We start from the raw sequence: 12934 nt of genomic DNA on the forward strand, positions 1-12934 counted from the left end.
AAACTTGCATTTGTATAGCGTTTTTCACAGCTTCAGGAGTTCCAAAGCGCTTTACAGCAGATGCATGGGAACACCACCACCTGCAAGTTCCCCTCCAAGTCAAGGGCAATTAGGGATGGGCAATAAAGGCTTGCCATGAATGAATTTTTTAAAATTACTTTTGAAGTGCAGTCACTTGTTTTATAGGCAAACGCGGTACGGTAGCCAATTTGCAAACAGCAAGGTGTAACAAACAGCAATGAAGTAAATGATCAGTTAATATGGTTTTAGTGGTGATTGAGGGATTGTTGGAAACTGGGAGAACTCTTTTGCTCTTCTTCAAATTGTGCCATAGGATCTTATACATCCACCTAGACTGCCAGATGGAGCCTCATCCGAAAGACTGCACATCTGACAATGCAATACTCCTTCAGTACTGCACTGTAGTGTCAGCCTAGATAACGTACTGAAGTCCTGCAATGGAGCTGCAAACTATGAGCTTCTGATTCAAACTAAAGTTCTATCGTGAAGCTGAAATCAAGTCCAGTGAAACCAACTAACGTTCTTAATCAGTTGGTGTTCTACTTTATTTTGCCTCTGGAATATGTAAAATTAAGTGGGAGCAAGCTGTGTGTGTTTCATTTGTTGTGCAGACTAGACTCTCTTTCCAGGATGGGATGCCCCCTTCAACTTCAGTTCAGAATCCTTGCTGACAACATAATTCAGACTAGTAACTCAAAGTAGTATAGGTTTATAGAGCGATCTGTCAGACAGAACCCATAGGGGCTGAAATTGTCCCTTTTTTTAATAAAAGAGCAGTTAGCGGCGGTAATGGGGTGGAAATAGTCGGGGCGGACTCTCAGACGATCGGGATAGTGCCCTCGAGATTTTTTGAGGCGGAGAAGGTATCCGCCCCGCTTCTGTGGGAACGGCAGTAATGATGTAATTAGAGCGCACACCGCCTGGTCCCCTCCCTGGAAACGACATTGCTCTCAAATAGTCGATCGACTGCTTGTCAGTGACCCTAACAGCTTCGTGCGGCAGGAACAGAGAGACAGACTATTATCTGAATGGTGACAGATTAGGAAAAGGGGAGGTGCAACGAGACCTGGGTGTCATGGTACATCAGTCATTGAAGGTTGGCATGCAGGTACAGCAGGCGGTTAAGAAAGCAAATGGCATGTTGGCCTTCATAGCGAGGGGATTTGAGTATAGGGGCAGGGAGGTGTTACTACAGTTGTACAGGGCCTTGGTGAGGCCACACCTGGAGTATTGTGTACAGTTTTGGTCTCCTAACTTGAGGAAGGACATTCTTGCTATTGAGGGAATGCAACGAAGGTTCACCAGACTGATTCCCGGGATGGCGGGACTGACATATCAAGAAAGACTGGATTAACTGGGCTTGTATTCACTGGAGTTCAGAAGAATGAGCGGGATCTCATAGAAATGTTTAAAATTCTGACGGGTTTAGACAGGTTAGATGCAGGAAGAATGTTCCCAATGTTGGGGAAGTCCAGAACCAGTCTAAGGATAAGGGGTAAGCAATTTAGGACCGTGATGAGGAGAAACCTCTTCACCCAGAGAATGGTGAACCTGTAGAATTCTCTACCACAGAAGGTTGTTGAGGCCAATTCACTAAATATATTCAAAAAGGAGTGAGATGTAGTCCTTACGACTAGGGGGATCAAGGGGTATGGCGAGAAAGCAGGAATGGGGTACTGAAGTTGCATGTTCAGCCATGAACTCATTGAATGGCGGTGCAGGCTCGAAGGGCAGAATGGCCTACTCTTGCACCTATTTTCTATGTTTCTATAAGGCTGACACTACAAATATGGCAAATGTTAAAGAAGTGGCACACAGCTAGTAAAAATTGTGTGTGTAAGATTCAATGATTCTAACCCTGAATGGGTGTGAAGAGCACTTAGCTTCCTACATGCACAAACCTTGCAAAATGTCGGCACATCCTCCTGCCCCATTTATAATGTGATGAGATTCCTGCCTCTTTCAGCAGGAAGTTCCTGCCGCTGTTTCTTTGGTGACCAGAAATGTTCATGTTGTGTATCGCTGGCAGATATCTGGTCAAGTTCCACCTGAAAATTTGGTGAACCGCAGCCAGCAAATCTGAGATTTTAGATTTTCAGGTTTGTTTGACTCAAATCTAATTTCTGTATACAAGGAGGCCATTCGGCTTGTCGTGCCTGTGGGGCTTTGAAAGAACTGTCCAATTAACTCCCACATCTCAGCTTTTTCCGCATAATGCTGCAAATCAATCCTCTTCAAGTACAAGGCCGAGTAATTACAAGCCTGTCAGCCTAACCTCAGTGGTGGGAAAATTATTGAAAAAAATCCTGAAAGACAGGATAAATCTACATTTAGAAAGGCAAGGATTAATTAGAGGCAGTCAGCACGGATTTGTTGAGGGAAGATTGCATTTGACTAACCTGATTCAATTTTTTGAGGAGGTAACCAGGAGGGTCGATGAGGGTAGTGCATACAATGTAATGTATATGGGCTTTAGCAAAGCTTTTGATTAGGTCCCACTTGGTAGACTGGTCACGAAGGTTAAAGCCCATGGGATCCAGGGCAAAGTGGCAAGTTGGATCCAAAATTGGCTTAGAAGTAGGAAACAAAGGGTACTGGTTGATGGATGTTTTTGTGACTGGAAGGATGTTTCCAGTGTGGTTCTGCAGGGCTCAGTACTGGGTCCTTTGCTTTTTGTGGTATACATCTAGATTTGAATAAAGGGAGTATGATTAAGAGGTTTTCAGATGACACTAAAATTGGCTGGGTAGTTGATAATGAAGAGGAAAGTCATGGACTGCAGGAGGATATCAATCTACTGGTCTGGTGGGCAAAACAGTGGCAAATGGAATTTAATTCGGAGAAGTGTGAGGTAATGTACTTGGGGAGAGCTAATAAGGAAAGGCTATACACATTAAACGGTCGGCCACTTAAAAGTGTAGATGAACAAAGGGACCTGGGAGTGCTTTTCCACAGATCCCTGAAAGTAGGGCAGGTGGATAAGGTGGTTAAGAAGGCATATGGAATGTTTGTCTTTATTGGCCGAGGCATAGAACACGAGCAATACTCTGGTTAGGCCACAGCTGGAGTACTACGTACATCTCTAGTCGCTGTATTATAGGAAGGACGTGATTGCACTAGAGAGGATGCAGAGGAATTTACTACAATGCTGCCTGGAATGGAGAAACTTAGCTATGAGGACAGATTGGATAGGCTCGGTTTGTTCTCATTGGAACAGAGGAGGCTGAGAGGAGACCTCATTGAGGTGTATAAAATTATGAGGGGCCTGGATATAGTGGATAGCAAGAGCCTATTTCCCTTGGTGGAGGGGTCAATTACGAGGGGGCATAGTTTTAAAGTGCTTGGTGGAAGGTTTAGAGGGGATTTGAGGGGAAGTTTCTTCACGCAGAGGGTTGTGGAGGTCTGGAACTCACTGCCTGGAAGGGTGGTGGATGCAGAAACCCTCATCACATTTAAAAAGGTGCTTGGATGGGCACTTGAAGTGCTGTAACCTGCACGGTTACGGACCTAGAGCTGGTAAGTGGAATTAGACTGGATAATCTCTTGTTGGCTGGCGCAGATACGATGGTAAGTACTGCAGGGAATCGAATACGGCCAGGGTGATCTCCTGGACTAGTTTCGATCGCCTGGATGGGTCGGAGAGGACCCAGATTTTTTTCCTCAATTGGCCTGAATTTCTTATCTGTTTACGTGTTCCAGCTGCATTTGCACAACCAAGCAGTCAATTTATCTTTGGCGTCTTTTACACCTGTTGCTAATGTCTTTCTTGGTATTTAGTGCCAAAACAGTACTGTCTCGTCGGCATTTTAGATTAGTTTAGCAAACTCGTCCATATAACCTTCAGCTGCCTCATGATCTGTTGAGGCTTTTTCACCACACACTTTCAATTGCCTGATGCCATGATGCCGTTTAAATTTGGTTAGCCAACCGGAAGAGTAGTCACATGGAGTTTCAATCTTCAGTTCTGCATGGAATATCAACATTGGGCCAGACGACTTCTCTGTTGCCACCACTCCATCATTACTCGATCCAAATCATCACTTCTAGGCTTATGCATAGTTTTTCTCATTCATTTCTTTCCGAGCGTCACTTTCTGCATAAAACTTCACGATCTGTTCTTTGTTTTTTATAGCATAAATGGCGGAGGTTCCAACACCATATTCCTTACTCAGTCTTCGCACTGGCGCACCTCTATCTAATTTCTGCAGTAACTCCACTTTCTTGGCAATTGACAACAAATTACTTTTCCTCTTTGCACCATTGCCCATTGGGGTAGCTGTTGGCCTTTTTGTCATGGTTGCAACGGCAAACACAAATTCACAATAAATCACGATAAACACCAGAGTGTCTGAAGAGCATACGTGTGCTTATGGTGGTGTGGGTTGAGCCGGGTCAAGGGTCATTCGGCAAGGCTCAGCAAGGCTCGGAACGTGCACGCCATTTAATACATAGCGGCCCGCCGGTTTTTGGACAATAATATCAAATTGGAATTTTCTCAAAAATTTCGGACAATTCTGATTTTCGGATAGCCAGATTTGAGACATTGTACCTGTATAAAGATTCAGATAATAGCTTTCAAGCCATCTTTGCAGTGTTTTTTAAAAAAATATATTTTTTCTGGTGTTGCTGACACTTTGATTTTCAGGGGCTTTTGTTATCATTCCTTTCTTTCCACCTACGCTTCCATTAGTGCCAAAAATGCTTTCCCAACAGCAATTCTGCTCTGTCTGAGCTTTTTTGAGTCAACTGGGAATAAAACACAAACAGGCCATGACATGCATCTCTTGTTTCACGCACGAGATCCATCACTTGCTTTCTGGATCCGCTAGGAGAGCAGATGATGGATCTCCCCCTCACAGGACATTCCAGTCGCCATACTGGCTGACATCATCAATGGTTCCCTTTCTTCAGGCATCATTTCTCTCCCTTCTGAAACCATTATAGCCAGCCTCTCTTTAAAAAAAAAACACAACCCATTCAATCCTGGCTAATTATTGTCCCTGTTCCAACCTCCCTTTTCTGTCCCAGATTCTTGACTATTTGGTTGTTGCTGATGACCCCCAACTCCACCTTGATTGCCTCCTTTCTGTCAGAGTGCTTGTCTGACATCAGATTCTGAAATAGTCCTAAATTCCTCCAGCTGAACACTGGAAGAATCAAAGCCATCGACTTTCGTCTTTCGTCCCCACCACAAGCTTCACTCCACTGATATTGATTTGTTTATTTTCTCTGGACATTTTCATAGGCTGAACTAGACTGCTTATAATATTGCCATTATGTAAGATCCTGAGCTGAGCTTTAAACCCCACGTCCTATCCATCACCAAAATTGCTTATTTTCACTTCCAGAATAATGCCCACCTCTGTCCCCATTGAAACCCTTATACATGCCATTGCCACTCCAGACTCAAGTAATCCAACGACGGCTTCCCATCCGACCCTTTCAGAAAATTCAACTTGTCCAGCACTCCGCTGCTTGTAACCCTCCCAATACCAAGTCTCATTTGTCTTTCACCATTGTCCTTGCTTCCCTCCACTAGATTCCTATCCTTCAACATTTAATATCCTTGTCCTCATCTGTAAATCCCTCCGTGGTCGTGTCCTATTCTATCTCTGCAAACTCGTTTTTGCCCAATAGCTTCTCCCAAGTGCTCTGCTCCTCCAATTCAGGTCTTCTATTTATTCTCCTTTCCCTTGCTCCACCATTGGGGAGCAGCGCCTTTATTCACTGTTGCTCATTCAGTCCCAATCAACATCTATAAAGTGCATTGGGATGTTCAGCTATGTTAAAGGCATTACATAAATGTTGTGTTGATGGATATAACTTTACTAATGTTAGTCATCATCATCATTATCATAGGCGGTCCCTTGAACGAGGATGACTTGTTTCCACGAGTTCACAGATGTTCCAGTCCTGAACTCCAATTGAGAGGGTGGAAGATGCCTGGGCGTGGATTTTTTTAACATGGGGGGACCATTGCACATCAGTCACCACACGGGCTTGACAGAATTAGGCCTTTATCCAGTGGCATGGGACGACTGGAGACCTGCTCTGCTGCACGGACCTAGTGCGCACACATATAGCAGTGTGGGCTGGCCCGTGCTGCCCCTGGACCCTCGGCTCTTCGGACCACGTACCCTCATTCGCCACACCTCTGCTATGATTTCTCTCCACACCTCCGTCACGATCCCTCACTGCTCCTCCGCCACAAAAAGCGTTGGTACCTCACCTCTCAACCAACCATTTTTACCAACAAGAAAAACTTGAAAATTTGGTGATGTACTAATGACATAACTAAGAGTGATTATAAAAATGTAAAAAAAAACCTCGGGCAACATCAATTTACAAAGATCCTGTTGAGGCAAATCACAAGAGTGGAAGAATTTTTAATATCAAATATTTCAGAATTTAAGAAAAATGTATTAACTAAGGTAGCGGCTCCATTTTCCATTCATTCTGGCCTACTGGACAATGGGGCATTGAAACATTACAACATTTCAGCTTTCTTGCTGTTCACTCTAATCAGTAGCATGCCTCTTCACCATTTCTCTGCACTTTGGGTGTTCTACCAGCCAGTAAAGAACAGAAAACAGAAGCATGGATCAAGATGATCAGTAAAATGAATAATATGGGAATTGCTATTAATTACCTATGATCTTCTGAATAAGAATGGGACAACAAGGCAGAGTATTGTATCAACACACTATCACAGAAATGTAACATGTCAGGTTGTCCTGATCCTGCACAGTGGGTTATCAGTTGTCAAGGGGCAGAGTGCAAACTCTGTCCCACTGTTCCTTGCAATGAATAACATCTCATCTTCTTGCATTTTCAATTTTGCATTTTAACTAGAATGAAATATCTACTACTCACTGCGTGAGATGTCTGAATACTTGGTTTTAAATTGTCGCATTCAAAACCTAATGATCTAAATGACTTTTATACGAATGCATCGAAATAAGCATTAGTTTATAGTTTATTAAATAAACCTAGAAACATGAATTTGTGGCTAAATTACAGTAAAACATGAACTTCAAATCTGTTATATATGTGGGCCCAAGTTTCGGCTCGAGTTGTTCCTATTTTTTTGGAGCAACTAATTTAGTATGGAGTATCTTAGAAATCGCAATTCTTGGCATTTAGTTTGCTCCAGTTCTAGTTAGTTAGAATAGTTTCGTTTTATTAGTTTTTTTTTTCCAAAAGGGGGCGTTATCAGCCATTTACGCCTGTTCTGCAAGTTTAGGCAGTGAAAAATTACTCCAAACTAACTTAGAACAGAGTAAGTGTCGATTTTTGTACGCTCAGAAAAACCTTGCCTACACTTTAGAAATTAGGCGCAAGTAGCAAGAGGGTGGGGGGTGGGGGGAAGGGAAGTTAGAGGGGAAACTAGGGGATTTTACAAAGCATTAAACAATAAAGAGCCATCATCAATAATAAATCAACCAATCAATAAAAAATTAAAACATTAAAAAAAAAATCAATAAAAATTAAGAGTTTCTACTCACCTACTGCAGCACCGGGAGCCCTCCAACAGCCTGCCGAAGAGGTGCTCGGGCGGGCCTTGCTGCCAAAGAGGTGCTCGGGCGGGCCCCGCCGCTAAAGAGGTGCTTGGGCGGGGCCCGACACCGAAGAGCTGCAGTTCGGGCGGGGCCCGACACCGAAGAGCTGCAGTTCGGGCGGGGCCCGACACCGAAGAGCTGCAGTTCGGGCGGGGCCCGTCTCCGGGGAGGAGTTCGGGCAGACCCCGCCGAATAGGTGCTCGTGCCACCTCGCCACCGAGGAGGTAACGGCAGTGGTGACGAGGCGAGGGATGGTGAGGCAGACAGGCCACTCGGCCCGGGATAGGGCGGTGAACAGCGTGACGTCCCTTCGGCTAGGGATAGGGTCGCCCGGAGATAGGACGCGCTGGGAGGGCCAGGAGCTACTGCACACGCGTGCAGCTGTCGGCATTCTTTTTGACCCAGGGCTGTAGCTCCGCCCCCAGCTGCTTGTGCTGTGCTGCGTTAACTGTGAAACAGGCCTGCTGGACTCGGAGAATCACGAGGTAAGTTTTAGGTGCTTTATTTATTCTAAAAAATAGGCAGGCCTCTCGGAGTGAGACGTTCTGGGAGGACATCCGAAACTTGGGCCCACAGTCACTGAGCAATGCAAGTCAGTATCACCAGGTTAAGTGCTACAGCTATATGAATGTATTTTGTGTTGCCGACTACTGACTTAAAAATAATACATTTATTCTACAGGGAAATTAAATTATTACAATTTATTTAGGTATTTGCAGTAAGAAAGTCATTATGCTTCTTAAACAAATAGCTGAACCAAGCGTTTCTTTCCCAAATTACCTTAAACATACCATACATTCAACATGCCATACAACAGCAGTAGTGGACATTAGAAAAATTGTGTCTATTGACATATATATTATAAATAGTGCACTGGAGTAGCACCAATAATAGCTCAAAGGGTTAAAGAGGCCCATTAACATCACAGAAATGGATGCATCTTTACTGTAAATCACAGGTCACTTTTGAACTCAAATAGCAAAGCTGTCAACATTATATTCTTTATCTTTTATTTTAACCACTCATGAAAATAAACAATTAACTGAAAATGAATAAAAGCACCATGCTGAGGCAGTGGACCTGAGCAGGAGCTAGAGCAAGATAAAGAGCGAGGTAGAGGAGACCAGAGAGCAGAGGCAGCGGACCTGAGCAACTCAACACAGGCAGAATTTTAAAGAGTGGCATCAGAGTACAAACCCTAGTGATGTCAGCTCAAGGAAAGGAGCTGCTTGGTGAATAGCTGGTGGGAGTTTTTTTTAAGCTCTAAGCTTATTTCTGATAAGTTAGTTAATAATCTATTAAATAGAGGCATGGCAGGGCACCTCAGTCCTGTGGAATACACAGCTTGCGCCATGTGGTAAATCCAGGAAGCTTCCAGTGTCCTAGACAACCACATGTGCAAGAAGTGTCGTCAGCTGGAGGAGCTCGAGCTCCAGGCTTTGGCGTTTGAGAAGCTGCTGGTGTCACTGCGATGCAACCGTGAAGCAGAGAGCTACATGGATAGCACGTTTCAGGAGGTGATCATCTCGCAATATAAGAGTGTCCAGGCAGAGAGGGAATGAGTGACCGCCAGACAGAAAAGGAGTGGCAGGCAGGTAGTGCAGGAGTGCCGAGTGTATCTCGCTCTCCAACCGGTATTGTACTGAATACTGGTGAGGGCGATGGTTCCTCTGGGTGTACAGCCAGAGCTAAGTCTATGGAACCACAGGTGGCTCAGCTGTACAAGGGGGATGGGGGAGGAGGAGGAAGATTGGTAAAGCAACCGTGATAGGAGATTCGATAGTTAGGGAAACAGACCGACGTCTTTGCGGCCGCAGACATGGTTCCAGGATGGTATGTTGCCTCCCTGGTGCCAGGGTCAAGGATGCCGCTGAGCGGCTACAGAACTTTCTGACAAGGAAGGATGAACAGCCAGAGGTCTTGGTCCATATCTGTATCAATGACATAGGTTGTTGCGATGAGGTCCTGCAGACAGATTTTAAGGAGCTCGGAAACAGATTAAAAAGCAGGACCTCTGGATTACTCCCGGTGCCACGAGAGAGTGTAGAAATAGGAGGATAGAGCAGATGAATGCGTGGCTGGAGAGATAGTGCAGAAGGGAGGGCTTTAGATTTCTGGGACATTGAAACTGGTTTTGGGGGAGGTGGGACCTGTACAGGCCAGATGGGTTGCACCTCAGCAGAGCCAGGACCAATATTCTCACAGGGGGTTTAAACTAATTTGGCAGGGGGGTGGGCACCAGGATGTAGCATTAGAATGGAGAAACATGGTGCACAAAAGAGTGGGAGATACAGATAGCACTAGAATAAGAGATAGTCTGACCCCACCTTATACCATACTAAGAGAAAATACAAGATCATCTAAGATAGGATTACAGTGCATACATGTCAACGCACGAAGCGAGGTAAAATACGGTTGATGACTTTCTGGCGCAAACAGCCACATGGGAAAATGATGGATAAGAGATCTGGCTCAAAAAAGGGCAGGATTGGGTACTAAATATTACTGGATACAAGATGTTCAGGAAAGAAAGGGAAGGAAAGAAAGGAGATGGGGTGGCAGTATTGATTAAGGAGAATATTACAGTACTGGAGAGGATGTCCTGGAGGGGTCAATGACAGAATCTATTTGGTTAGAGTTAAGAAACAATAGAGGTGCCATTACACTACTAGGTGTATTCTATAGGCTACCGACTAGTGGGAAGGATATAGAGGAGCAAATTTGCAGGGAAATTACAGAGAGGTGCAAGAACTTTAGAGTAGTGATAATGGGGGACTTTAATTTCCTAATATGGACAGAGATAGTAATAATGTAAAGGGCAGAGAGGAGGAAGAATTTCTGAAGTGTGTTCAGGAGAACTTTCTTGATCAGTATGTTTCTGGCCCAACGAGGAAGGAGGCATTGCTTGATCTGGTTCTGGGGAATGAGGTGGGTCAGGTGGATCAAGTTTCAGTAGGGAAACATTTAGGAAACAGTGATCATAGTATCATAAGGTTTAGTTTAGCTATGGAAAAGGACAAAGAGCAATATAGAGTCAAAATACTTAACTGGAGGGGGACCAATTTCAGTGGGTTGAGAATGATGTGGCCTGGTTAAATTGGAATCAAAGACTGGCAGGCAAAACTGTAATCGAACAATGGGTTGCCTTTAAAGAGACGGTTTGGGTACAGTCGAGGTACATTCCCACGAGGGGAAATGATAGGGCAACCAAAGCCAGAACTCCCTGGATGATAAGAGAGAGAGAGCAAGATGAAGCAGAAAAAAGGGGCGTATGACAGATATCAGGTTGAGAATACAAGTGAGAACCAGGCTGAATACAAAAAGTTCAGAGGGGAAGTGAAAAAGGAAATAAGAGGAGCAAAGAGGGAGTATGAGAATAGACTGACAGCTAACATAAAATGGATTCCAAAAGTCTTCTATAGGCATATAAATATAAAAAAAGGCACTAAGAAGCAGGGTGGGGCCGATCAGGGACCAAAATGTAGACCTACGCATGGAGGCAGAGGGCATGGCTGAGGTACTAAATGAGTTCTTTGTATCAGTCTTTACCAAGGAAGAAAATGCTGCCAATGTCATAGTGAAAGAGGAGGTAGTTGAGATATTGGATGGGATAAAAATTGATAGAGAGGATACTAGAAAGGCTGGCTGTACTTAAAGTAGACAAGTCACCAGGACTGGATGGGGTGCATCCTAGGATGCTGAGGGAAGTAAAAGTTGAAATTGCGGAGGTACCAGCCATAATCTTCCAATCCTCCTTGGATACAGGGGTGGTGCCAGAGGACTGGAGAATTGCAAATGTTACACCTTTATTCAAAAAAGGGTGCAAGGATAAACCCAGCAACTACAGGCCAGTCAGCTTAACCTCGGTGATGGGGAAGCTTTTAGAAATGATAATCCGGGACAAAATTGTCATTTGGACGTGTGGATTAATTAAGGGAAGCCAACATGGACGTGTTAAAAGCAACTTGTGTTTAACCAACTTTATTGAATTTTTTTGATGAGGTAACAGAGAGGGTTGATGTGAGCAATGTGGTGTACATGGACTTCCAAAAGCCATTTGATAAAGTGCCACATAATATGCTTGCCAGCAAATTTGGAACCCATGGAATAAAAAGGACAGTGGCAGCATGGATCCGAAATTGGCTAAGTGACAGGAAACAGAGAGTAGTGGTGAATGGTTGTTTTTCAGTCTGAGGAAGAGATACAGTGGTGTTTCCCAGGGGTCGGTACTAGGACCACTGCTTTTCTTGTTATATGTTAATGATTTCGACTTAGGTGAACAGGGCACTATTGCAAAATTTGCAGATGACACAAAACTTGGAGGTATAGTGAACAGTGAGGAAGATAGAGTTAGACTTCAAGAGGACATAGATAGACTGGTGAAATGGGCTGACAAGTGGCAGATGAGGTTTAACGCAGAAAAGTGAAAAGTGATGCATTTTGGTAGGAAGAACAAGAGGCAATATAAACTGAACAACACAATTCTAAAGAGGGTTCAGGAACAGAGAGACCTGGGGGTATGTGCACAAATCATTGACGGTGACAGGACAGGTTGAGAACGTGGTTAAAAAAGCATACAGGATCCTAGGCTTTATAAATAGAGACATAGGGCCCAAGTTTCCACAAGAAAAAAAACGGGCGCCCCTCCGAGCTGGGCGCCCGTTTTTCGCGCCGAAAAAAATCCTCGGTATTCTCCACCAACTTACAGGTCCTGTGGCACTCGGCGCAGCCAACACGAGCTGTGGGGGGGGTGGAGCCAGGTCCCTGCGCTGAAAACAGTGCCGGGACCTCTGCACATGCGCGCTACAGTGGGCACGCAAGTGCAGTAGCTCCAGGCGCCAAACTGTGTAGGATAGGCCCGAAGCACGCAGCCCCGAGCCCTGGCCCAATGGCCTCACTGGGGCTGCGTGAATGAGGCTCCTCCCACGGCCAGCTCCTGCCCCCCGCCCGACCAGACCCGACACTCGGTCCCCCCCCCCCCAACCCGACCCGACACCCGCTCCTGTTCCCCGACCCGACCCTCTCTTTCCCTCCCCCCTCTCTCTCTCCCCTCCCTCCTCTCCCTCTCTCTTTCCCCTCCCTCCCCTCCCTCTCTCCCCTCTCTCTCTCTCTCTCTCTCTCTCCCTCCCTCCTCTCCCTCTCTCTCTCCCCTCCCTCCCTCCTCTCCCTCTCTCTCTCCCCTCCCTCCCTCCTCTCCCTCTCTCTCTCCCCTCCTCCCTCTCTCTCCCTCTCTCTCTCCCTCCCTCCCTCCTCTCCCTCTCTCTCCCCTCTCCCTCCCTCCTCTCCCTCCTCTCTCCTCCCCTCCCTCCCTCCTCCCGCTCTCACTCTCCCTCCCTCCCTCCTCTCCCTCTCTC

General features: G+C 45.4%; 1 protein-coding gene across 1 annotated transcript in view; it reads right to left on the reverse strand.

Moving 5' to 3' along the window:
- ctnnbl1 (catenin, beta like 1) overlaps nucleotides 1-12934 on the reverse strand; it is a 248412-nt gene that overhangs the window by 132886 nt on the left and 102592 nt on the right. The window lies entirely within an intron of this gene.

This window comes from Pristiophorus japonicus, chromosome 12, assembly GCF_044704955.1.
Source record: "Pristiophorus japonicus isolate sPriJap1 chromosome 12, sPriJap1.hap1, whole genome shotgun sequence".
NCBI classification, from domain to species: domain Eukaryota; kingdom Metazoa; phylum Chordata; class Chondrichthyes; family Pristiophoridae; genus Pristiophorus; species Pristiophorus japonicus.